This window comes from Gobio gobio, assembly GCF_949357685.1.
Source record: "Gobio gobio genome assembly, chromosome: 13".
Taxonomy (NCBI): Eukaryota; Metazoa; Chordata; class Actinopteri; order Cypriniformes; family Gobionidae; genus Gobio; species Gobio gobio.
Window position 1 is genome coordinate 14,867,751 of NC_137106.1, and position 24,321 is coordinate 14,892,071.

The 24,321-nt window shown below is 45.6% G+C and overlaps 1 protein-coding gene across 1 annotated transcript in view; it reads left to right on the forward strand.

Annotated features, from left to right (window-relative positions):
* The window catches only part of LOC307136650 (procathepsin L-like), a 1,021,532-nt gene that overhangs the window by 935,112 nt on the left and 62,099 nt on the right, over positions 1-24,321 (forward strand). The window lies entirely within an intron of this gene.

The window sequence follows — 24,321 nt, forward strand, 5'->3', positions numbered from 1 at the left end:
TCCACCCATGGCTCTGCAGTGAGCAGCCTCTCGGGAAAGATGCAAGAAAATGAGGATGGAAAGAAAATGAGGACGGAGGAATCAAATAAATATTTTTGATCACTCGAGTGTCATTGTATCAGCTGCGCTCAAGGGATCTGCCCTCTTTTTGAAGGCCAACAGGCCATCTTGCTTTATTATTATTTATTATGAATTTCTTAAATAACCATATATTTAAAAAAAAAAAAACATAAATTATAATATAGCAAGATGCCTGTTGAAATATGTGAGATGCCCTTCAAGATGGCTAACTTTGATTGTTATTTGGGTCACAGGCTGGAGGACAGAGAAGGGAGGAATTAAGGAAGCATCATATTGATTATTGAGAACCACCTTGGAGATGTAATAAGCTGTAACAATGAATCATGTCTTTAAAGACAAAATGCATACAGTCTTTTTTGTAGAGAATGCACAGAAGAGCAAAAACACAGTTTCATGATTTTATTTAGCCTTTTCAGCACAGATTAAGCCTTAGATGATGTAAACAGCATCATGTGCAAACATCAATGATCATTTGAACAAATATAAAAAAGCTGCTGTACTTGAGTGGGATCTGCAGTGTGGGATCAGGAGTATTTTTACAACTGTCCTTCACTCTTTTCTAGCGAAGGGATGAGGTCACTCATTCACTTTAACTGAATTGACAAAAGCCCAAGTCACAAACTTTCTGAATAACATCTCCTGTTTCATAGAAGAAAGTCATACGGGTTTGCAACAAAGAGAAGGCAAGGTAATTAGAACTTTTATTTTTGTAGGAACTCTCTCTCTCTTCCGTATATTACACTTTCTTGCCAAACTTCCTGCTTAATGCAGAAGTTTATTATTAAGAAAGATTCTTCAGAAGCTGATGTCACAAAGCAATGCGCTATATTAAAATCAGAGGTGGACAAAGTACACAACTCCATTACTTGAGTAAAAGTAAAAGTACTATTGGTTAAATATTACTCCATTACAAGTGAAAGTTGTAAAGATAGATTTTTACTTAAGTAAAAGTACAGAAGTTCTTGCTTTTAAAAGGACTTAAGTATCAAAAGTAAAAGTGAACACATTATTTTATTATTGTTGCATTGTTGTATGAATGCACGCTGTTCCATCATGGTGGTTTAAGCCAGTCATGCTCTATTTAATACTTAACTCATTTAAATACTTGCTTAAAAGTTACAAAGCTCTTATCAAAGTCAAAATCATACTAGAAAAGAAAGGTTTCTACATTGTGTTTATTTGATAGGATTATGTAAAAAAAAACATTTCTGAAAGGACTTCAGTTAACATTATTAGCCCAACTACGTTTTTGCATGCTAACTAACATCATTGTAGAACGTTACCTATGCGTTAGCGCTGTATCCACAAGGCTATGGCAACTTGGCGGGTAAATCTATAAAAATCATTTGACCAACCATATTTCATACCAGTGTTAATTTTGACAGCAAATTTTTATTTAGTTTTAGTCATAGTCTTTTTACTATAACATTTTAGGCCTCTGAATTGTTTTAGTTTTAGTCTATAATAAGATTTTAGTAGAATTGGTAGAACTAAAATTCAGGTCTGGCATCTGAGAGGCAACTTTCTGTGCGCACTTTTGTGTCGTTGCACTTTTTCAGACTTATTCACGTCTGCTCTTCTTAATTTTAACTTTTAAGTATGACCATGGTTGCGCGCACTGCGTCTGGGAACTGCCGCCTTCTATTTTGCCATCAATTGATTGGTGTTCAAAAAATCATTGAGCTTCATGTGATCCCACAAGAGTGATTACTGATAGGCTGTCTGCACAAAAAAAAAAAAAAAAAAAACGAATCCTCCACTGACTTTCAAAGCGGCTACGACTTTCTACTTCGAGGGCCTTGATAGAAATGTAATGGAGTAAAAAGTACGATATTTGTCTTTCAAATGTAGTGAAGTAAAAGTCATAAGTTTCCAGAAAAAATACTACTCAAGGAAAGTACAGATACTCAAGTAAATGTACTTAGTTACTGTCCACCTCTGATTAAAATGTGTTAATACCACAAGGAAACAATTGTGAGCATTATTGAGCATCAAACTCGGCTCATGTTTTAAGCATTGAAGAATGACAAGTTCCCTTTCGTTCAGTCACTACGACGTACGTTAGTGACTAACGAATGGGGGGTTTCGCTTAGAAGCCAATCATCTTCTTCGTATTCAACAGCGCCCAATGGCAGTGCCAATGCCATGGGCATGCGGAATTTGCATGCGTAACTCCGCCCCACCTCGTGGGTATATCAGGAAGTACGCTGGCAACATCGCATTATGTTTCTGCTTTGGAGCCAAGAGGATCTCTTCACTCCTACAAGCCTGATCTGAGTCTTCAGCAGCTTTCCAGAGGCGTTGGTGTTACGGCACGTTCCAGTGATCATCATACTGCCTGCCTGCTGATCTGCGCAGTGGTCCGCTAGACAGCTGGTGTGTGGTCCCTGGGCGCTTCGGCGTTCTCTGCGAGGCTTTCCTCTCATAAAAGAGCTTACACGTGACGCGTCCTTTTCAGGATGTCTCGTCCGTGTACTTCTGGGTGTGGTCGGTTGCTTTCCTCCTCTGATGGGCACGAACACTGTCTGGTATGTTTGGGCTTTCAGCATGCTCAGACAGCGTTCGTGGATGAGTCATGTTCTCACTGCGGGAACATGACCATCGCAGTGTTGCGGTCAAGACTCCATGACCTTCGTACTGAAGTGAGAGTCCCCTCTACCACACCCCGATCTACTGAGTCCCAGAGGCCCAGTACTTCGGCTGGTGGTCAGGGTGACTTGACGGTTACGGTGTGGAACAAAGCCCCGACGCTCATGCCTCGGGCCACACCCCCGTCTTGCACATTGCAACCCGCGAGCGCTCAGATGCAGATCGCGGGGCCGGCTCCGGCCCCCCCGCGCATCTCGTTTGGCGCTCCGGAGGAGGATGCGATGTCGATCACCGCATCACAAGGTGGGCTCGAGTCCTCTGGAGATGATGACTTGGCTGTGCTGCCGCCCTCGGGCGTGCCAGCATTGCCCGAGTCAGATCCAGATCTGACAGCCATGTTGTCTCGGGCAGCCGCGAGCTTAGGGATCGAGTGGAACCCTCCACCCTGTACCGAACGCTCAAGGCTCGACGATTGGTTTTTGGGGGCTCGTGCTGACACCCGTCAGTCCTTGCCCTCAATACCTTTCTTTCCCGAGCTGCATGAGGAACTCACGCGGTCCTGGAAGTCCCCGTTGTCTTCCCGCGACCGTTCGGTGGCTTCCTCCGCCTTCTCCGTCCTCGATGGGGCGGCAGCTAAAGGGTACACTGGGATCCCTCCAGTTGAACGTTCTGTTGCGATGCAACTGTGTCCTCAGAGCGCTTCAACCTGGCGTGGTGATCCTAAGCACCCCTCCAAAGCCTGTCGGTTCACATCAACCTTGGTGTCGAAATCGCACAGAGCCGCGGGGCAGGCTGCCGCTTCGCTGCATGCCATGGCGATCCTCCAGATCTACCAGGCCAGGATCCTCAAGGACATGCACGAGGGTGGAGTTGATCCGGGGCTCTTAAATGAGCTGCGTGCCGCCACCGACCTCGCTCTCCGGGCGACGAAGGTGACCGCACGCTCCCTGGGTCAAGTGATGTCCACAAATGTGGTCCAGGAGCGTCACCTGTGGCTGAACCTGGCCGATATGCGGGACACCGAGCGGACCCGGTTCCTTGATGCCCCCATATCCCAGGCCGGCCTCTTCGGCGGGGCGGTTGAGGACTTCGCCCAACAGTTCTCAATCGCCCAGAAGCAGACTGAGGCTATCAAACATGTACTACCCCGGCGGCCAGCTGCTGCCTCCACCCAGCCGCCGGCACAGTCGCCTCAGTCTGCTCCACGCCGAGGACGCCCTCCTAAGGCTCCCGCCCCTCCCACCCGGTCCAAGCAGCAGCCTTCACCCGGGCCGGGTCGCGGAGGAAGCCGTAGGAAGGCGTCCAAGTCCCCTCAGGCCGCCCCGCGCCCCGCTAAACGCCAGGCCAAGCGGCGCTCCTGAGACGGACGGCTCAGGGATGGGAAATTCTTTTGAGATGGTAGCAGGACCACTCCTTCCCCCGGTGGAGGGCCGGGGGAGAATCCTTTGTTCAGCTGCTGGCCCCCGGGTCAGCAGCACCCTATGTTGGTCAAAGAAAGAATTAACACTCCCATCCCTGAGCACACAGAGTCCGGTGATGACGGTGCGCGCCACCCACGGGTCCCGCCACTCGCATCCCACTCTGTCGCCAGCCTCCTGGCAGAGCAGACCCCAGTGGAACGTGCGTCCTTCCCTGGTCTCCTCTGTCAGGACGCAGCTGTCAACCGTGCCCCCGCACCGGGACGCCCCACAGCCTCCCATGTCCGGGCCGGTGACGCTGCATCGCTGCAAGCCCACACCGGGTACGTCTGTACACCGTATGACCCCGCTGGTGCAGTTTCTGGATGTCTGGCTTCAGCTTCCAGGGCTGTCCCGCTGGGTCGAGCGGACCGTCAGGCGCGGCTACGCGATTCAGTTCGCGCAGGTTCCTCCCTGCTTCCGGGGAGTCCGTTCCACCATGATCGGGGCCAACGCCCCCGTCATGCGAGCGGAGATTGCCACCCTACTGGCGAAGGGTGCGATCGAACCTGTCCCTCCAGCCGAGATGAATTGCGGGTTTTACAGCCCGTACTTCATTGTACCCAAAAAGACCGGTGGGCTACGACCAATCCTGGACCTGCGCGTCTTGAACCGTTACCTTCACCGGTTTCCGTTCAAGATGTTGACAGCGAAACGCCTTTTCGAATGCGTTCGTCCACACGATTGGTTTGCAGCGATCGACCTGAAGGACGCCTACTTCCATGTCTCCATTTTGCCTCGACACAGACCGTTCCTACGGTTTGCTTTCGAGGGGCGGGCATATCAGTACGCAGTTCCACCATTCGGGCTATCTCTGTCCCCTCACGTCTTTACGAAGATTGCCGAGGCAGCCCTTGCGCCCCTTCGGCAGCACGGGGTTCGCATCCTGAACTACCTCGACGACTGGCTCATACTGGGTCACTCTCGAGAGCAGGTTTGCGGACACAGAGATTTGGTGCTCCATCACCTAATTTTTTGCCCGCGCAGAGGATCTCTTTTCTCGGTATGGATATCGACTCGGTCGCCATGTGCGCGCAGCTTTCGAGCGAGCGCGCGCAGTCTCTGCTGACTTCCCTTCGACAACTCGAGGGCAAGAGTGCGGTTCCACTGAAACACTTTCAGAGGCTCCTGGGGCATATGGCATCTGCAGCCGCGGTAACGACGCTCGGATTGCTTCATATGAGACCGCTTCAGCACTGGCTACGCGATCGAGTCCCGAGATGGGCATGGCGGTCTGGCACGCTCCGGGTACAAGTGACCCGGGCCTGCTTACAGACACTCACCCCGTGGTCGAACCTCAGTTTTCTACGGACCGGAGTGTCCTTAGAACGAGCTTCCAGGCATGTTGTTGTGACAACAGATGCATCATCCACGGGCTGGGGTGCCATGTGCAATGGACAAGAAGCCGCAGGCTCCTGGACAGGACACCAGCGCCTTCTGCATGTCAATTGCCTCGAGTTACTGGCAGTACGGTTCGCCCTGCACCGCTTCCGAGCGTTGCTGAGGGGTCAACATGTGCTAGTCAGGACAGACAACACGGCCGTAGTAGCGTACATCAACCACCAGGGCGGTCTACGCTCCCACCGTATGTCTCAACTCGCCCGCCATCTCGTTTTGTGGAGTCAGAAGCGCCTGAGGTCCCTTCGTGCTGTCCACATCCCTGGAGACCTGAACTGTGCAGCCGACGAGCTCTCACGGTTTCAGCCTCTCCCCGGAGAGTGGAGACTCCACCCCCAGACGATCCAGCTGATATGGGAACGGTTCGGCGACGCACAGGTAGATCTGTTTGCCTCCCAGGACTCTTCCCATTGCTCCCTGTATTATTCCCTGACCGAGGGCACCCTCGGCACGGATGCACTGGCGCACAGCTGGCCGTCAGGGCTACGCAAGTATGCGTTTCCCCCAGTGAGCCTTCTTGCACGGGTACTGTGCAAGATCAGGGAGGACAAGGAGCAGGTCGTCTTGGTCGCCCCGCTTTGGCACGGCCAGACCTGGTTCCCAGAACTCTTAATCCTTGCGACAGCCCCTCCCTGGCCTATTCCTCTGAGACCGGACCTCCTTACTCAGAGACGGGGCACCTTTTGGCACCCGCGTCCAGCGTTCTGGAAGCTCCACGTGTGGCTTCTGGACGGGACACGGTAGGTTTGAGTAGCCTTCCACCTGCGGTGGTCGCTACCATCACTTCCGCTAGAGCTGAGTCTACACGACGTCTCTACGCGTTGAAGTGGAACCTCTTCGTCACATGGTGCTCTTCCCGCCAAGAAGACCCCTGGAAATGCCCGATCGGGTCCGTGCTATCGTTTCTCCAGGAGGGGGTGGAGCGAAAGCTGTCTCCCTCCACCCTCAAAGTGTACGTGGCCGCAATATCTGCCTACCACGATCTCCTGGGAGACAAAAAGGTAAGTCAGCACGACCTGATCATCAGGTTCCTGAGGGGGGCGAGGAGACTGAATCCTCCTCGCTCTCCTCTCGTTCCCTCTTGGGACCTCTCAGTAGTCTTAAGTGCTCTGCAAAGGCCTCCCTTTGAGCCTTTGCGGTCGGCCGAGATTAAGTTCTTGTCTATGAAGACGGCTCTGCTGACCGCATTGGCTTCGCTTAAGAGGGTCGGGGACCTGCAAGCATTTTCGGTTGACGAAGCGTGCCTTGAGTTCGGGCCGGCTAACTCTCACGTGATCCTGAGACCCCGGCCCGGATATGTGCCCAAGGTTCCTACCACTCCGTTCCGAGATCAGGTGGTGAACCTGCAAGCGCTGCCTTTGGAGGAGGCAGACCCAGCCTTGGCATTGCTCTGTCCAGTACGCGCTCTCCACGCCTACGTAGACATGACGCAGTGTTTCAGGACCTCAGACCAGCTCTTTGTCTGTTATGGTGGAGAGCGGAAGGGAAGCGCTCTCTCAAAGCAGAGGTTGTCTCACTGGATAGTGGACACCATTGTTTTGGCATACCAGCAGCAAGGCCGACCATGTCCCCTTGGTGTGAGGGCACACTCCACCCGGAGTGTGGCCTCCTCTTGGGCTCTAGCGCATGGCGCCTCGCTAACAGACATCTGCAGAGCTGCAGGCTGGGCGACACCCAACACATTCGCCAGATTCTACAATCTCCGAGTGGAGCCAGTGTCCGACTATGTACTCGCCCCTACGGGTGGCCGGTAATGGGCCAGGCTCAGGTGTCTTCGCTTGCTCGCCATTCCACTCCAAGGACTGGATACGTGCGATATTTTCCTCAGGTGAGCTCCCCGAGAGCCCTGAGCTCCTCCAGCACTGCTTACGCCGACATCAGTTCAGTCTGCCCTTTCGAGCCCAGACCCTCATGTCCGGCCAGGTGCTCCGTGTGCATGGTTCCCCTCCGGCGACCCCCACACGAGTATTCCCACCGTAAGCCTCCTCAGTGAGCAGGTGTCTTTCCCTTGGCAAGTCCCTGCCACCCCTAGGGTTAAAAATCCACCTTCGGCTGGTACCCTAGAGATCTTCCATATGCAACCCTCAGCGGGTCATATGTGTATTCTCTAAGTCCTCCCTACGGTAGGCATCTTGGCATTCCCTCACTGGGATATGCTTCCCATTGTACCTTGGTAATCCTGTGTTAAGTGGGAGTCCTACGGCCTTAAGTGGCGGGTCTCACACTTACGCAGGGCACTGGATGACAGCCGAGTGGCGTTGTTGAATAGGATCCCCCATTCGTTAGTCACTAACGTACGTCGTAGTGACTGAACGAAAGGGAACGTCTCGGTTACGTATGTAACCCTCGTTCCCTGAGGAGGGAACGGAGACGTACGTTTCCTTTGCCACGTCAGCTGTGCTGCCTGGAACGCGGAGTTCAGTCTTGGCTCCTGCAGCAGTAACATAATGCGATGTTGCCAGCGTACTTCCTGATATACCCACGAGGTGGGGCGGAGTTACGCATGCAAATTCCGCATGCCCATGGCATTGGCACTGCCATTGGGCGCTGTTGAATACGAAGAAGATGATTGGCTTCTAAGCGAAACCCCCCATTCGTTAGTCACTAACGTACGTCTCCGTTCCCTCCTCAGGGAACGAGGGTTACATACGTAACCGAGACGACATTAATGGGAATTTAAACACTTATTTTCATAAAAGTCTGTTTTGCAGCATTAAATGTAGACCATACATATAAAACACACATCATCTTACATATCAGAATAAAAAATAAAATTATTATATAATATATATATATATATTTAACGCATCTTGTTAAATAAATAGCATAATGGTACTACAAAATTCCAGTTGATTAAATGACCTTCAGCAGTTCATAGATTTACAATTAAGAAGAAAGTACATTAAAAGAAAACCTAAATTTCATAATTGGAATAATTCTTCTTAATAAACTTATTTTATGAAAACAAGTTGTTGCATTATTTCATAGTAATTTTGTTATAGAACAAAAGGTAGGCTTATACTACACAATAAAGTTCAATTGTTCAACAGCATTGGGTATCATAAACAATTAAGATTTTTTACAGTATTAATCAATCTAGGTCAATGTTAATTTATTAATTTACTATTGAACTGTAATGTTAAAAAATTTAACTTTATTGTGAAAAGTCACCAAACAAAATGATGTTTAAAAGAAACATTGTCTAAAATGTAGGATATTGAACACTGTAAAAAAAATGTCAACCCGTTTCAACTTAAAAACTAAAGTTCAGTTGCTGCCTTAAATTTCTAAGATAAAGCAACTTAAAAGTACAAGTCATTTCAACTCACTATTTACAATTTTGAGTCAAAATCAAAAATCAAAAAGTTGAAATTGCTTATTTTGATGAGTGAAATAACCTTAAAACTTATGTTGTCATAACTTATTGATCCTATAATTTTTTACAGTGAAGAACAGGGCAGTTTATAGGTCATTTTCAATAGTTTAAGTGCACATTTCTAGGGAGGGGGTGTGTGGCTCAAGTTCCTCAAAACAAATCCTTGCAAAAGAAGATTTCCTGTGCACGTCGCACAATACCTGCGGCTACAGCTACAGAAATGTTCCTCATAGATCTACTTCACAACAAGTAAGGCAGTATTTGTTGTCATAGTGACATCAGATACAAATCAACTGCCCACATTTTGTGCAATATTACAAATAAGCAGCACCCCAACTTCTCCCTTTACAAGATGGACAGCGAAACTCTGGTATCACAGGAAACTGTTACTATAGGGCCTATAGTACCGCAGTTACTATAGTACAAAAAATTAACTGCAGAGTCGCAGCGCTGATGAATGGAAATTAAGGCAGGGTCTCGAGAAATGGTCAGAGCAAATTGACCTAGAAAAACTTGTGGCAAAATTTCTACTATCACCGCATTACTGAATAAGAGACAAAACCTTGCCCAATTGTCTTCATAAAGATTTAATTTCTTGCAAGAAATGAGTCAGTCAAACAGCCATCTTCAATGTCTGCAGAGTGCACTAACTAGACATAACAGCACTCAGCTTTTATCAGTTTCCCAAACAAAGTCACTCCTCCACACATGACAAGAAAAGCAGCACTTGCTCAAATCCCAAGTGTGCTGTTCATTTTAACTCTGATCCCTACGTTTAGGCCATCCTGACCCCTGAGTGTCAAATCCCAGTCTTCATGTCTCCTGTACAAAACATGTTTTCCATGTGTAAGTGTAGAATGTGTTCTCTATATTCTGTATATGACCTTTTACTTAGTAAGCTGGTTCAGAATGAATATATGCAAATCAATAAACATTTCATGCGCAATGTTTAATGTATAGCTATGATTAAATTTTCCCATAACAATCCCCTCTTTTTATCACATCATTGATAAACCGTAATGAAAAATGTTATCATTGTATATATATTATATATGACTGCAAACTCGAAAATAAGTAAACATAATAGTAAGGTTAAAAAGGGGTAAATATGAAAATGAATAAATGTAATAGAAAAGTTTTAAATGATTAAAACGAAAATCTAAACTGAATGAATAATAATAATAATAATAATAATAATAATAATAATAATAATAATTCAATTCAATAATCTATTCTCATTACACTCTTGAATTTGTGAAGGAAGAAAGAAAATATGCATAGGCTATTTTTGTGGGTAAAACCCCCCTCTCACTGCAAACAAAAAACATGTTATAATATTTAGATATCTGAGGCCTCTAAAGGCCGCCCAGATTTAAACCAACGAAAACATAATCCCCTAATTTGTTTCATTCTTCACTTTGCTAGTCACTATCTCCTATCACTAAATTTGTTCATCCACTCGTCGTACTCGTCATAAATGTCTAATTTGACCATTTGTTGTGATACACTGGGCTTCACTTCTCGTTGAACTATCCTGGAAATGCGTTGAAAAATACATTGTGAACACATACAAATCAGCACAACAATTTCAAAAACCTGCAATACAATAAAACATAACCAGTATCCCCATCCCTTCAGATTTGTCATCCAACAAAACCATGAGTCATCAGCTTTTTTTTTTTGTCTCCAAATTATCCTCTGCCATCCTAATGACCTGCAGGATTAAGACTATGATAGAGACATATTAGTTCAATATCATACAGTTTTACTGATACAAATAAATTTTGTTCTGTTCCACAAAGTTTTCAATCACAATCACAGCTGGTCTCAGCTGGCTCTTAAATGCCAATCTTAGCTCTTTTCTTCAGGGTGTTTCCTGGCTCTCAATTTATGCGGTATTTGGTGAGCGGTATAGAGGGGCCAATATTATGGCAGGGGCTGCTGTGTCCAGTGTTGACCTTGGTCCCTACGAAACACAGAGGGGGGGGGGGGGGGGGGGGGGGGGTGCTTCCAGCACAGGTTTTCTGGAACCTTTTGGAAAGTGCATTCAAAAGTCACCAGAGCCATCATGTCTGCTTTCAAATTAGTAAAAACATGGAGACAGGTTAATTATAACACAACGTAATCACTTCTTCAAAGCTGCCCCATAGCTGTGCTTAGATTATTTTCAGTGAATTTACCCAAAACAATTGTCCATTCATTTTAATGTTCTTCTACATCTGTGACCAAGGCCAACAGTTCTGTACATGGTGAAGGCTAAGAGCAGACAGAAGTTACTGGTCATATCATACATTCGTCAAAATTTTCAGTTCATTAAAAGTCTGTATTTTTAAAACATTTCTTATTGCCCTCTTGATGGCACCTTTTTTATATCTTAACAAATAACTGTCTATTATGTTCACATAATGCCCTGTGCTTTTACTCATCAATATCTTCTATCATCTGTGGCACAGGCTCAGATATCAGCTTTGAGCTGGTCTGGGATGAGAGAGAGACTCTGAGTCCTTCAGAGCTGGTACACTGCGTTTTCATAAACGTTTCACTCTTCACACTAGCTCAGTGTAAGATCTGGCTAGAAATTAAAATTGTTTTCAAATAAACATCAGACATTTTTCTTTTAACATTGCCAGAAATGACATTGTCAAAAGATCATAATCTCTCATATTGAGCCCCTGTCACTCAAGTTAGGCCATGTGGTGGCCAGATTCAGGTAACAAATTGTTTATTTCAGCTCAGCACAAGCTTATCTTTTGAAACCAAAACATCAGCTTCTAGGGTTTTCAACATTTTAACTTGCCTATAGTTACTTCAACAACCCAATATTCTATCAAATCATCATTATCAGAGTTTTGCAAAAGTGAGAAGAGCAAGAACATATTTATTATATAGTTTTAATTTAAAACTCGGTTAATCAGGATTTATATATCTTTGCAGCACGTTTTATCATCTTCATTTTTAATTTTAACCTCATATTAAAATGATCTCAAATCCTTCCTTCAAAAATAATCACCAAAGACTTTATTTGCCTTATTGTTATCTCATTTTCTTAGAGTGTAAATCTCTGTTTCTTTCTTTTTACTGCGTTTCGTTTACAGACTTTAGTCTGGTGGCCTGATTTGCCACACTTTCTACGCCTTATGGGTGTTCGAACACAATTACGTCCAAGATAGCCCTGCTGACCACAATTAAAACACTCTCATCTTTAGCTTATGGAGCAACGTTCAGCAACCTGTGTGCTCCAAAAGTGGCAGTCTGTCTGAGAACAGAGCTCGCTCGGGGTCCAATAAAACAGACAATGGCTTATAATTTATGGTGCTATCTGCTTTTTCACCAACATCACTTTTAGTTACTCAATTGTATATCTATGTCACTTCTGGGATTTTCCCTTCGGGTGTACTGCACCTTACCCATTTTACAAATTAATGAATAAACACAAAAATCTAGAAATGGTAATTTTCTTGTTCTCTCTTTGTTTGTAGTCAGTCAAGTTGCTATCAACTTTCCAATTACAATAAAAACATTTCTGCCCATTTCTCTCACTGGTCCACCAATTTCCTTTGAAGTCAGGGCTTCAGAGAGGAGCTGCTTACAGCGTTTGCTCTGGTTCATCTCAAAATCTTTATACCGACTAATCAAATTACCGATCATATCCCTCAAAATGTTAGCCAGAATTTAGTCAATGTTCATACTCACCAGCGATCTTTAAACAGCTGTGACTACTGCGTGATAAGACAACATTTTCCTTTCTCTCTTATCTGCCTCTTTTATGCAACAGTTCACTGTTTGTTCGCACTTCTCACATACATTTCCCACAACAGCCCTTCATTTTTTTCCCCTCTTCAACTGACTCATTCCCCACTTTCAGTCTGGTGTTCCCTTGTTTGGGAAATCATGATATTTAATTAGCTACTCTGCCTTGCATGCATTTTTCCCATATCATTTTCTCATTTGACAAAATACCGGTGTATCATTTTCATATTTGCTTTGGGACTTCGCCATACTGGCTGTCTGTCTCTGTGGCTTTTTCCCCTCTAGCATACGCTAATGAATCTCTCGGACGTCTCCGTTCAGATCTGATCTCTTCACCCAAGACCAGACGGGCGGACACTCCCAATAGTGTCCTCTCTTATTGGCTCCCAATAGCCCAAAACCGGCTCACAGGTCACAGCACGGTCTCCTCGCCCACATGATATCTCAAAATTTCAATCACGTTGCATTCTCATTTTATTCGCCCACATGCAGGGCCGGATTAACCATTAGGGCAACTGGTCACTTGCCCAGGGGCACAGGACATCTAAGGGCACCGTCAAATATTATGTTAGATCACGTCATAAACGCAGTCCTCACTTTCCTAATTATATGCAGATTTTTGCAACCCGTTCGATCAAAATATTATGTTAAATCACGTCAAACGCAAGCTGTCAGGTCGAATCACGTGACTTGACGCTCTCAAAGTTGCCAGATTGAGCGAGTTTGAATTTGATTTTTGCGGTTAAAAACAGGTTTGGGCGGGTGGATAAAATTTGGGCTGGTTTGGGGTCAGTTTGGCGGGTTTCAAACATCAACATTTTATAGTCTAATTGGTTAATAACAAACTCAAGTGTGCATGTACTCCATAAAATCAGTCATCATGACACACACTGGCCCAGCGTTCAGCATAGAGAGCTCAACTGCCGTTGGTGTTGACGCCGACGACGAGCACACACTTTCAGCCAATCAGCGATCTGCAGGGAATCGCGCTCATTCATGACAGGTTTTCAGCGCGAAATTGTAGCTGGATATCAAATTATCGCTATGCCAAAGTGGCATAAATATACAGTAAGTTATCTACAGTAATGAGTGGGAGAGTGAACCAACTCTCAAAACATGGATTACACCTGTGACTCAAAGACTCTTTACATATAACTAACTCCAAGAGCACAGTTGAATGACATGAACTGAAACGGAATATATGACTCCTGTCCATCATCGCGAGGACACTGGCCTGACCAGGACATCTGCACCTTTTAAACCATCCAGACTGCGCTGTACTCGTCCTGACAGCTGCGGAAAGAGGTTTGAATCAACGATGAATCCATTTTGACTGTGTTAAAGGGTAACTTCAGTGATTTAGCATTAAGCTTTGTCTCAGTAGAAACCCGGTAGTATATTCAAGTTATTGTACTTTTCCCCCTCATATCCCCCTGAGACGCGATAATTATGCATTTTATTTCTGGAAAAAAATCCTCCGATGACGCAAATATCGGCATTTTGCGTCTTCGTTGTCGGATTTTTGGCCAGAGCCTAGAGACTACATGAGCCAGACTCCTGCTGCATCTGTGAAGTGACTTTCATTCGGCTCACTCACACTAGAAAAGACACGTTCAGTTTTTCATTGTAATGTTTATTCTCTAACTGAACGAAATGGTTTTATTACTGTGAATATCAAAACAACGTGGGGCGGTGACGCGGTGGGCAAGTGATAACCAATAGTCGTGGCTTTGGGAGTGGCCTCGTAGGGCAGCGAAGCAAGTGCATTCTGGGAGTTGTTGTCTTTCATCCACATGAGTCAAGTCAAGTCAAGTCAACTTTATTTATATAGCGCTTTTAACAATGTAGATTGTTTCAAAGCAGCTTTACAGTGTTAAACAGGAAAATAATGCAGCATAATTTTATTCAGCTGTATAGCCATTCTGGAGAAAGCCCTGATGTCATCAGTTCATTTCAATTATCATACAGTGACAGTGTGGGCTTTAGATCAATAATTAGATCAGTAATTTAGTTTATATGGTTAATTTAGTTTATTAATTTATTTCGATGTTTAGTTGAAAAATTGAGTGTCCCCAACTGAGCATGCCAAGCCAGAGGCAACAGTGGCAAGGAAACCAAAACCCCATTAGGTGACCTAATGGAGAAAAATAAACCTTGGGAGAAACCAGGCTCAGTTGGGGTGCCAGTTCTCCTCTGACCAATTAACAAACAGCATATGATTATTATTATTATTATTCTGGCAGCTTTACAGGTCAGAGGTCATAATAGATCGGAATATTCGAGGGACCGGAAGCAACATGCTGGAGACGGGTTTATTGAGGATGATGTTGATTAAATAATTATTAAAGTGCAATATTCAAATGATCGGAGGCAACACGCTGGAGACGGGTTTATTGAGGATGACATATCAATTTAAGTATTATTTAATTGTAATATTCGAACAATCGGAGTCAACACGCCGGAGACGGGTTTATTGAGATGCCGTGTCGATGAGGCAGTTGCAGGGGGAGTCTAATCACGGTCTCTGCAGACACTTCGGGGTCCTGTGTTGGTCTTCTCTGAGCGCAGGTCCACCATCTGAACTGGATCCGGCCCGGATCTGGCTGACTGCAGTAAACCTCGGGATAAAACAGAGAGAATATCATTAGCTTAGATGCCATTCTTCTGATGATGTAACGAGTACATCAGGTGTTATGGGAAGGGTTCCCGGTTCCGGCTGACCTAGTTAATGCAGCCTAACAATCATTTCATTGAAAAAGTGTTTTATGTGTATGCCACAGTAAAGAGATGTGTTTTTAGTCTAGATTTAAACTGACAGAGTGTGTCTGCATCCCGAACAATGTTAGGAAGACTGTTCCAGAGTTTCGGAGCTAAATAGGAAAAGGATCGACTGCCTGCAGTTGATTTGGATATTCTCTGTATTATCAACTGGCCAGAGTTTAGAGACCGCAGTAGATGTGATGGAGTATAATATGTTAAGAGCTCGCTCAAGTATTGGGGAGCTAAACCATTTAGTGCTTTGTAAGTAATAAGCAAGATTTTAAAATGTATGCAATGTTTAATAGGCAGCCAGTGCAGTGTTGACAGAACTGGGCTAATATGGTCATACTTCCTGGTTCTAGTAAAAACTCGAGCTGCTGCGTTTTGGACCAGCTGGAGTTTATTTATTAGGCGAGCAGGGCAACCACCCAGTAGAGCATTACAATAATCTAGCCTTGAGGTCATGGACGCATGAACTAACTGTTCAGCATTTTGCATTGAGAGCATGTGCCGTAATTTAGATATATTTTTAAGATGGTAGAATGCAGTTTTACAGATGCTAGAAACGTGGCTTTCAAATGAAAGATGGGTATCAAAGAGCACACCCAGGTTCCTCACTGACGACGAGGACTTGACAGAGCAGCCATCAAGTGTTAGAGAGTATTCTAGGTTACTACTTGTGGAGCTTTTTTGTCCAATAATTAAAATTCAGTTTTTTCTGAATTGAGTTGCAGGAAATTACCGGTCATCCAATGTTTTATATCAGCTATGCATTCCGTTAATCTTGTGAATTGGTAAGTTTCTTCAGGGCGTGAAGAAATATAGAGCTGAGTATCGTCAGCATAACAATGAAAACTAACGCCATGCTTCCTAATGATATCTCCCAGTGGTAGCATGTACAGGGTGAAAAGTAGCGGTCCTAGCACTGAGCCTTGTGGTACTCCATACTGAACTTGCGATCGGTGTGACATCTCTTCATTTACTGCTACAAACTGATAACGGTCGCATAGGTATGATTTAAACCATGATAAAGCAATTCCACTAATACCTACATAATTTTCGAGTCTATTCAAAAGAATGTTGTGGTCGATAGTATCAAATGCAGCGCTAAGATCGAGTAACACTAATAGAGAGATACAGCCACGATCGGATGATAAGAGTAAATCATTTGTAACTCTGATGAGAGCAGTCTCAGTGCTATGATACGGTCTAAATCCTGACTGGAAATCCTCACAGATTCCATTTCTTTCTAAAAAGGAACATAATTGTGAAGACACTGCCTTTTCAGGTATTTTTGACAGAAAGGGTAGATTTGAGATTGGTCTATAATTGACTAATTCTGTAACATGAGACAAAAATAAATTTTCTGTCTTTTCTCAGTCTAGAAGGCACCAAATTCAAAAATAATTTCACATTTCTACTAGATAAATGACACCGTTTAAATACACATTCATCTTCCCAGTGCTGAAGTACCCTTTAATGCCTGCGTTATGTTCCACAAATATGTACTTCACGAAAGACATAACGTTACTGTAGTTCTGTCTGAAGTTAAAGCATAACACAAAGGTAAACGCATTCTTGTTGTTAATTTTTTGTTGTAGGACTATCGTACAGTATCAGTGAAAGACACATTTTGTCTGTGGTGTGTGCAGTAATGTGTGTGTAATGCCTGCTAATTACATTGTTTATTCCGATTATATTGGGCACTTTTTGTACTTAAATTAGTTTATTCTTACTGTTGACATTTGAAAATGATGCATGGGTTTTTCCATGGGTTAAAATCATCGGTTAATTTCGTGATTTTGACAGTTCCCTTTCGAGGGAACTCGCACTGCATCGGAACGACACTTTGGGGATGCTCCCTTAGCATCAGCAAATCTGAAGTCAGAATGACAACTAGATTCCGAATCCGATTGGCGTGCGTGATGACGTAATCGTGACGGCATACCCGGAAGTATTAAAGGGGATCTGGAACGTAATGTTGGCAGTTATTGCTCTTCAGCATAGCGCTCTCTGTTGAAAACAATTGTCTGTCTATTTACTGTTGTTCTGTCAGAGTGAAAGCAAAAGTGTGTGAATGAAAAACTAAAAAAGGAAAAGAGAAATAAGAGAGTTTAAGCAGTGTGTGCATCCTTGTTCTCCCTACATGGCAGGCTCGGATACACACCTGCTGTGTGTGCATTGCCTGGGCATTCAGCATGCTCGAGCCGCTCAGGGTGCTCCGCTCTCGGCTGGCCGTGTTCGATGAGGCCGGCCAGCCTCGTGAACCCCGTGGATCGGTCCCGCATCCGCCGAGGCGGTGCGGCGAGGCCGGTCATGGGGCTCACGGATGGACTGTCAGTGGGACTTGGGACTGCTGAGGCATCTTCCCAGTCTTTGTCTGACAGTTCAGATGTTCTCCTTCCCCGTGTGGAAGCCCGCGCTGCGGCTTCTTCCCCCGGGGCGGAGGACCCGATGCTTGAGCGGTCTGATTCTGAGGAATTAGATGTGCTCAGCATCGAGGCAGTCGAAGTTATAAGCACTTCTTAAATATGCAAGATTCCATCTCGCGATTGCTGAGGCAGCACGCAGGTTATGGGTCTGCAATTAAAGTGAACACACGCGATCGGTGTGCATGAGATACTGGTTGGCTTAACGGCTTGAGCCACGTTGCTGAGGCAACGTGCGGGTTACGAGTCCGTATAGTATGATTATTATGACCGCATTTAAGTCTGAGGATTTAAACAAAATATGATCTGACTCTGAGGAGTTAGATATTCAGCCTGTCATTCAGACCATGTTTCACCGTATTGTGTGATACTGTTTGGCTTTTTTCTCGAGGGATGAAAGCCAATTGTATTATGACTTGAGCCACGTTGCTGAGGCAATGTGGGGTTTATGAGTCCGTATAAATACAAATAAAACAGTGTAGTCTGATGATTACGGCTACATTTAATTCTAAGGAATTAAATAAAATATAATCTGACTTTGAGGAGTTAGATTTTCAGCCTTTCATTCAGACTATGTTTCACCTTATTGTGGCTGCATTTAATTCTGAGGAATTAAATTAAAATATTATCTGACTTTGAGGAGTTAGATGTATTTTTTATTCAGCCTGTCATTCAGATCAGGTTGCATGGGTTTGGTGATTATGATGGCATTTAATTCCGAGGAATTGAGTGTCATGTTATCCGACTTTGATAAGTTGGATACTTTAATTCTGTCACCCAAGCGTGTTTAACTTGTGAACTGGATATTCATCTAAGATGGAGCCCTCCTGAAGTTGATGTTGTTCTCGCCACCTTGTGGCCTGCGGGACACATCAGTGTCAGGCAATTGCTAATCGCAGTGTCCGCCCTAGTGTTGCGGCCCTGTCGAGCTGCTCCCTTAGATGAGGCCCCTGCTAGCCAGCCCCCTCTCCCAGGTAGGAGCGATCGAGGTCGCCTCCCCTGTGGAGTTTTCGGGAATCGATGCTGTGCTCCCGCCGTCTAGTACGCTTCGGGCCACATCGTTTTCCCGCGCACGCGCGCTGCACCAGCCGCCTCTAGCAAGACTTGCAGCGGTCCAGCAAACGAGTACGCACACCGAAAATCTTCCTCGATTTCGCTCTGCCGGTTAGCCGCTTCAGGGGGTCGGGGAGGAGGCTCGGTTGACACCCGAGGCCAGCCTCGGGTTGGTAGGGAGGCCACAGAATGTGCTCCTCCGCCAGACAGGGAGTCCGGGTTCTACAGCCGGTACTTCATAGTTCCTAAGAGGGATGGCCAGTTGCATCCAACTTTAGACCTGAGGTACTTGAATCGTTCTCTGAGGATATTCAGATTCAAGATGCTTAGCAATTCCTCCATTGTGATTCAGATCCAGTCTGAGGACTGGTCTGTCACGATGGGTCTGAAGAGGACGCATACTTCCCTGTATCCATCCTTCTGTGTCACAGGAAGTTCTTGAGGTTCGCTTTTGGGGGCAAAGCGTACCAATATCGGGTTCTTCCAGGTGGCCTAGCCCTTTGAGGAGGCTCGGTTGACACCCGAGGCCAGCCTCGGGTTGGTAGGGAGGCCACAGAATGTGCTCCTCCGCCAGACAGGGAGTCCGGGTTCTACAGCCGGTACTTCATAGTTCCTAAGAGGGATGGCCAGTTGCATCCAACTTTAGACCTGAGGTACTTGAATCGTTCTCTGAGGAGATTCAGATTCAAGATGCTTAGCAATTCCTCCATTGTGATTCAGATCCAGTCTGAGGACTGGTCTGTCACGATGGGTCTGAAGAGGACACATACTTCCCTGTATCCATCCTTCTGTGTCACAGGAAGTTCTTGAGGTTCGCTTTTGGGGGAAAAGCGTACCAATATCGGGTTCTTCCAGGTGGCCTAGCCCTTTGAGACTCTACACGCAGTAGCGTGTTGACGCCTTCTCAGAGAACTGTGTTCCTGGGAGTCGTATGGGATTCTCTACGTTTGTGGGCACAATTGTCTCCCGAACGTATCGAGTCCATACGGGCGGTGGTCTCTAAAATAAGCTAGGCCACAGCATCACTGTGAAGCAGTTTAAGGACTGCTGGGGCTCATTGCGGCTGCGTCCAACAGAATATCTCTTGGCCTGCTGCATGAGACCCTTACAGTGGTGGCTGGGAATCAAGGGGTTTTCCTTGGAAAACCATTCTGTATGATCTGGGTAACACGCAGATGCCTTCGTTCCCTAGTCATATGGAAGAAACCTTGGTTTCTGTCCCAAGGGCCAGTGTTGGGAGCGTCCTGTTGCCGGGAATCCGTTTCAACAGACGCCTCCCTCACTGGCTGGGGTGTGGTCATGGTGGCCGCTTTGCGAGAGGTCTGTGGGAGACCCGGCATTTCTCCTGGCACATCTACTGCCTGGAAATGCTGGCGGTCTACAAAGCTCTGAGGAGCTTTTTCCCGGACCTCCGCGGCCACCATGTCCTGATACGGAAGTGAACCAGGTGGCTTTCCTTGAGGGGAAATCCATTCTGTATGATCAGGGTAACGCGCAGTGGCCTTCGTTCCCTAGTCATATGGAAGAAACCTTGGTTTCTGTCCCAAGGGCCAGTGTTGGGAGCATCCTGTTGCCGGAAATCCGTTTCAACAGACGCCTCCCTCACTGGTTGGGGCACGGCAGGGGGGTTTGTGGTCGCGCCCTCTTTGCAGACTGGCGCATCACATCCTCCTGTGGTCCCAAGGGAAACTGTTGTCCATCAGGGCAATGTATGTCCCGGGGGTCCAAAATCAGGGAGCAGACATCCTGTCGAGGCAGGGGCTGAGGCCCGGGGACTGGCGACTCCACCCAGAGGTGGTGGAGGCCATATGCAAGAGGTTCGGCCCAGTGGAAGTGGATTATTTGCGTCTCGAGAGACGTCCCTCTGCCCACTGTGGTTTTCCCTCACGCATCCAGCCCCGCTGGGGCTAGGAGGATGAGGCCTGCGGCTCGTTCCAGAGTTCCAACCTGGGACCTGGCAGTGGTTCTCGAAGGCTTGGCTGAGGCCCCCTTCGAGCCATTGGAGTCAGCCGAACCAAAGAACCTGACCCTTAAGGTGGCTTTTCTCCTCGCCATTACCTCTCTCAGGAGAGTGGGTGATCTCCAGGCCTTGGCGGTAACGCCAACCTGCCTGGAGTTTGCCCCGGGAGGAGTAAAGGCCATCTTACACCCTAGGCCGGGCTACGTGCCTAAGGTGCCGTCAAGGGTGGTCAGGTCATTGGTTCTGCAGGCATTCCATCCTCCGCCTCACGTGACGGCGGAAGAGGGGAGACTTCACCTACTCTGCCCGGTTAGGGCTCTCAGAGTTTATTTGGTGAAGTCCGCACAGTGGAGGAGATCGCAACAACTTTTGGTGTGTTTTGGCTCACCCAAGAAGGGATTGCCTGCGTCTACTCAGACAATCAGTAATTGGATTGTCCAGGCAATTACCATGGCCTACCAGGTGCGCAGTTTGCTTTCACCTGTGGCCGTGAGGGCTCATTCCACCAGAGGCATGGCCTCTTCGGTGGCCCTTCTTTCTGGGGTCCCCTTGCAGGATATCTGCGAGGCCGCCGGGTGGGCTACCCCACACACCTTTATCAGGTATTATAGCCTGGATCTCCCTACGACGCCTGGTGCTAGGGTGCTCCAGTCCTAGTTGTGCCCGGTCTCTGGCTTCACCCTCGGTGTGGCCTAGTGGGTACTCGTTCCCCAAAGTGTCGTTCCGATGCAGTGCGAGTTCCCTCGAAAGGGAACTGCTCGGGTTATGTATATAACCCTTGTTCCCTGAGATAGGGAACAAGCACTGCATCCCGACGCCACACCTCGGCGCGCCTGGAGCGCATGCTTCAGAGCAATTACTGCCGACATTACGTTCCAGATCCCCTTTTATACTTCCATGTATGCCGTCACGATTACGTCATCACGCACGCCAATCGGATTGGCCTAGTTGTCATTCTGACTTCAGATTCGCTGATGCTAAGGGAGCATCCCCAAAGTGTCGTTCCGATGCAGTGCTCGTTCCCTATCTCAGGGAACAAGGGTTATATACATAACCGAGCAGTTTCCCTTTCCACTGTATTTGAATGCCCTGTTTTGATCAATTTTCCTGGGAAATTTATTATTTTTTATTTTATTTTATTTTAAGGAGATAAATGGTGCTAACCAACCTTGATTGACATGGCAATAAAATTATATCACATTATTTTGGCAGTTCAAATTTTGGGTCGTTTTTTTTCTTGAATTGGGTGGGTTTTATTGAGGTTTTGGGCTGGTAATCTTCAACCCAGTCTGGCAACACTGTCTGAAATTTAAGCGGGAGCGCTAAAAGAAAATTAAAAAGAGAAAAGGAATTGAAATTAGTCGACATTTTGAAACGTATTCCAAAAATAGCCAAAATTTCACATTGTAGCATTTTAGAAATAATCTCTGGTTTTAAGTTAAGGCTTCCCTAGCTGTCTGCTTTATTTCACTGTTGCAGTCTAAATGTCATTGATTGGCTCTATTGAAATATTTAATAATTACTCTGTAGCCACCAAGTTCTGTGAAAGATTCATTGTAAAAAGTTATGTTAAACATTTGTGCATTTGTTCTGTCTCTTGAATGCACTTTATGCTGAGGCTATTACATCTCCACTGAGCATTGCAGAAGCATGATTTGTTAGTATAGAAGTATAGGCTATATGCTCTTTGTGATAGCGTCTTTGCGATTGTTGCTTTGGGGCAGGGGGGGCCCTTGAGTCTTGTTGCCCAGGGCACAGGAAATTGTTAATCCGGCCCTGCCCACATGGTTTCAGTTTCTATCCCATAAACAAATCAACCACGTTGCATTCGCCACAGAGTCAGACCCCACTATGGTTTATCCACCCCAATTTCAATTTTCAATTTAACTCATTTTTCAATTTAAACAAATTCTATTCATCAAAACTCTTCCACGAATTTTAAGTTTGTCTCTTACCAGAAGCGTCCCGTTGCCACCTCGGGTTCGTTTGTTCCAGTGGTCGGACCCTCCGGACCCCCTGAGCGGTTGGCCTCTCTCCCTCAAAATGCCGGGTAGAGCTGTGACTCTAAAGTCCAGGATGATCAGTCACCATCCGCTCCCGGGGTCCAGAAGGCACATGCATGGAATCTCCGCTTCTGACACCAACTGTTGTGGCAAAATTTCTACTATCACCGCATTACTGAATAAGAGACAAAACCTTGCCCAATTGTCTTTATAAAGATTTAATTTCTTGCAAGAAATGAGTCACAGTCATACAGCCATCTTCAATGTCTGCAGTGTGCACTAACTAGACATAACAGCACTCAGCTTTTATCAGTTTCCCAAACAAAGTCACTCCTCCTGTAAATTTCCACACATGACAAGAAAAGCAGCACTTGCTCAAATCCCAAGTGTGCTGTTCATTTTAACTCTGATCCCTACGTTTAGGCCATCCTGACCCCTGAGTGTCAAATCCCAGTCTTCATGTCTCCTGTACAAAACATGTTTTCCATGTGTAAGTGTAGAATGTGTTCTCTATATTCTGTATATGACCTTTTACTTAGTAAGCTGGTTCAGTATGAATATATGCAAATCAATAAATATTTCATGCGCAATGTTTAATGTATAGCTATGATTAAATTTTCCCATAACAAACTATTTTAAAAAGTAGAGCTTTACAGAGCGTTATGATTGGCCCAAAGCAGACTTCTGCTGTCAGCACGTCATGCCCTTGTAGGTGCTCATATTGTCAATCGTACTGGAAATTTACTGAGAATGTTACAACTTCTCACAGGCCTCAGAAAATTGCCATAACTGATTACCAGTATTTTTTAATCTCTAAACTTTAATTTACCATTCATTTTCTAGTAAAACTCTTTGTGTGAAGAAAAAAACCTATCTTCTATTCTTGTCACCTCTTGCTTTAGTCATTTTAACCACCAACATCCTCTTTACTCATTTGTATTCTTTACTCTACAGGAGACTATCTCTGTCACTTATATGACAACAAGAATGAACACCACAACCTCTTTACCGAGAAAGAGAATTCTTTAAATGATAACAGGTTTGTTTGACACACATATATATAGGTCAATTCCACCTACACAAGTGCAGACATTTAAAGGCATCGTTTTGTCGTCATTTACTCACGCTCATGTCGTTACAAACCTGCATGACTTCCTTTCTTCTGAGGAACATAAAAGAAGATATTTTTAGTATGTTTCAGTGTTTTCTATCCATACAATGAAAGTCAACGGGGTCCAGTGTTATTTGAATGCCACTGACTTTAAAAATGTGTTCTTCTGTGTTCCTCAGAAGAAAGGAAGTCATAAAAGTTTGGAATGGCATCAGGGTAGGTATGATATTATGGTGATAAACATTTCATTTCATTTTCACTTTTCACTGTGGATTATCTCTTTAAGAGACAATGTGACAATATAGGAATCACATTATGAATGCTTAATGTTTCAGTGTATAAACCATTTATCAT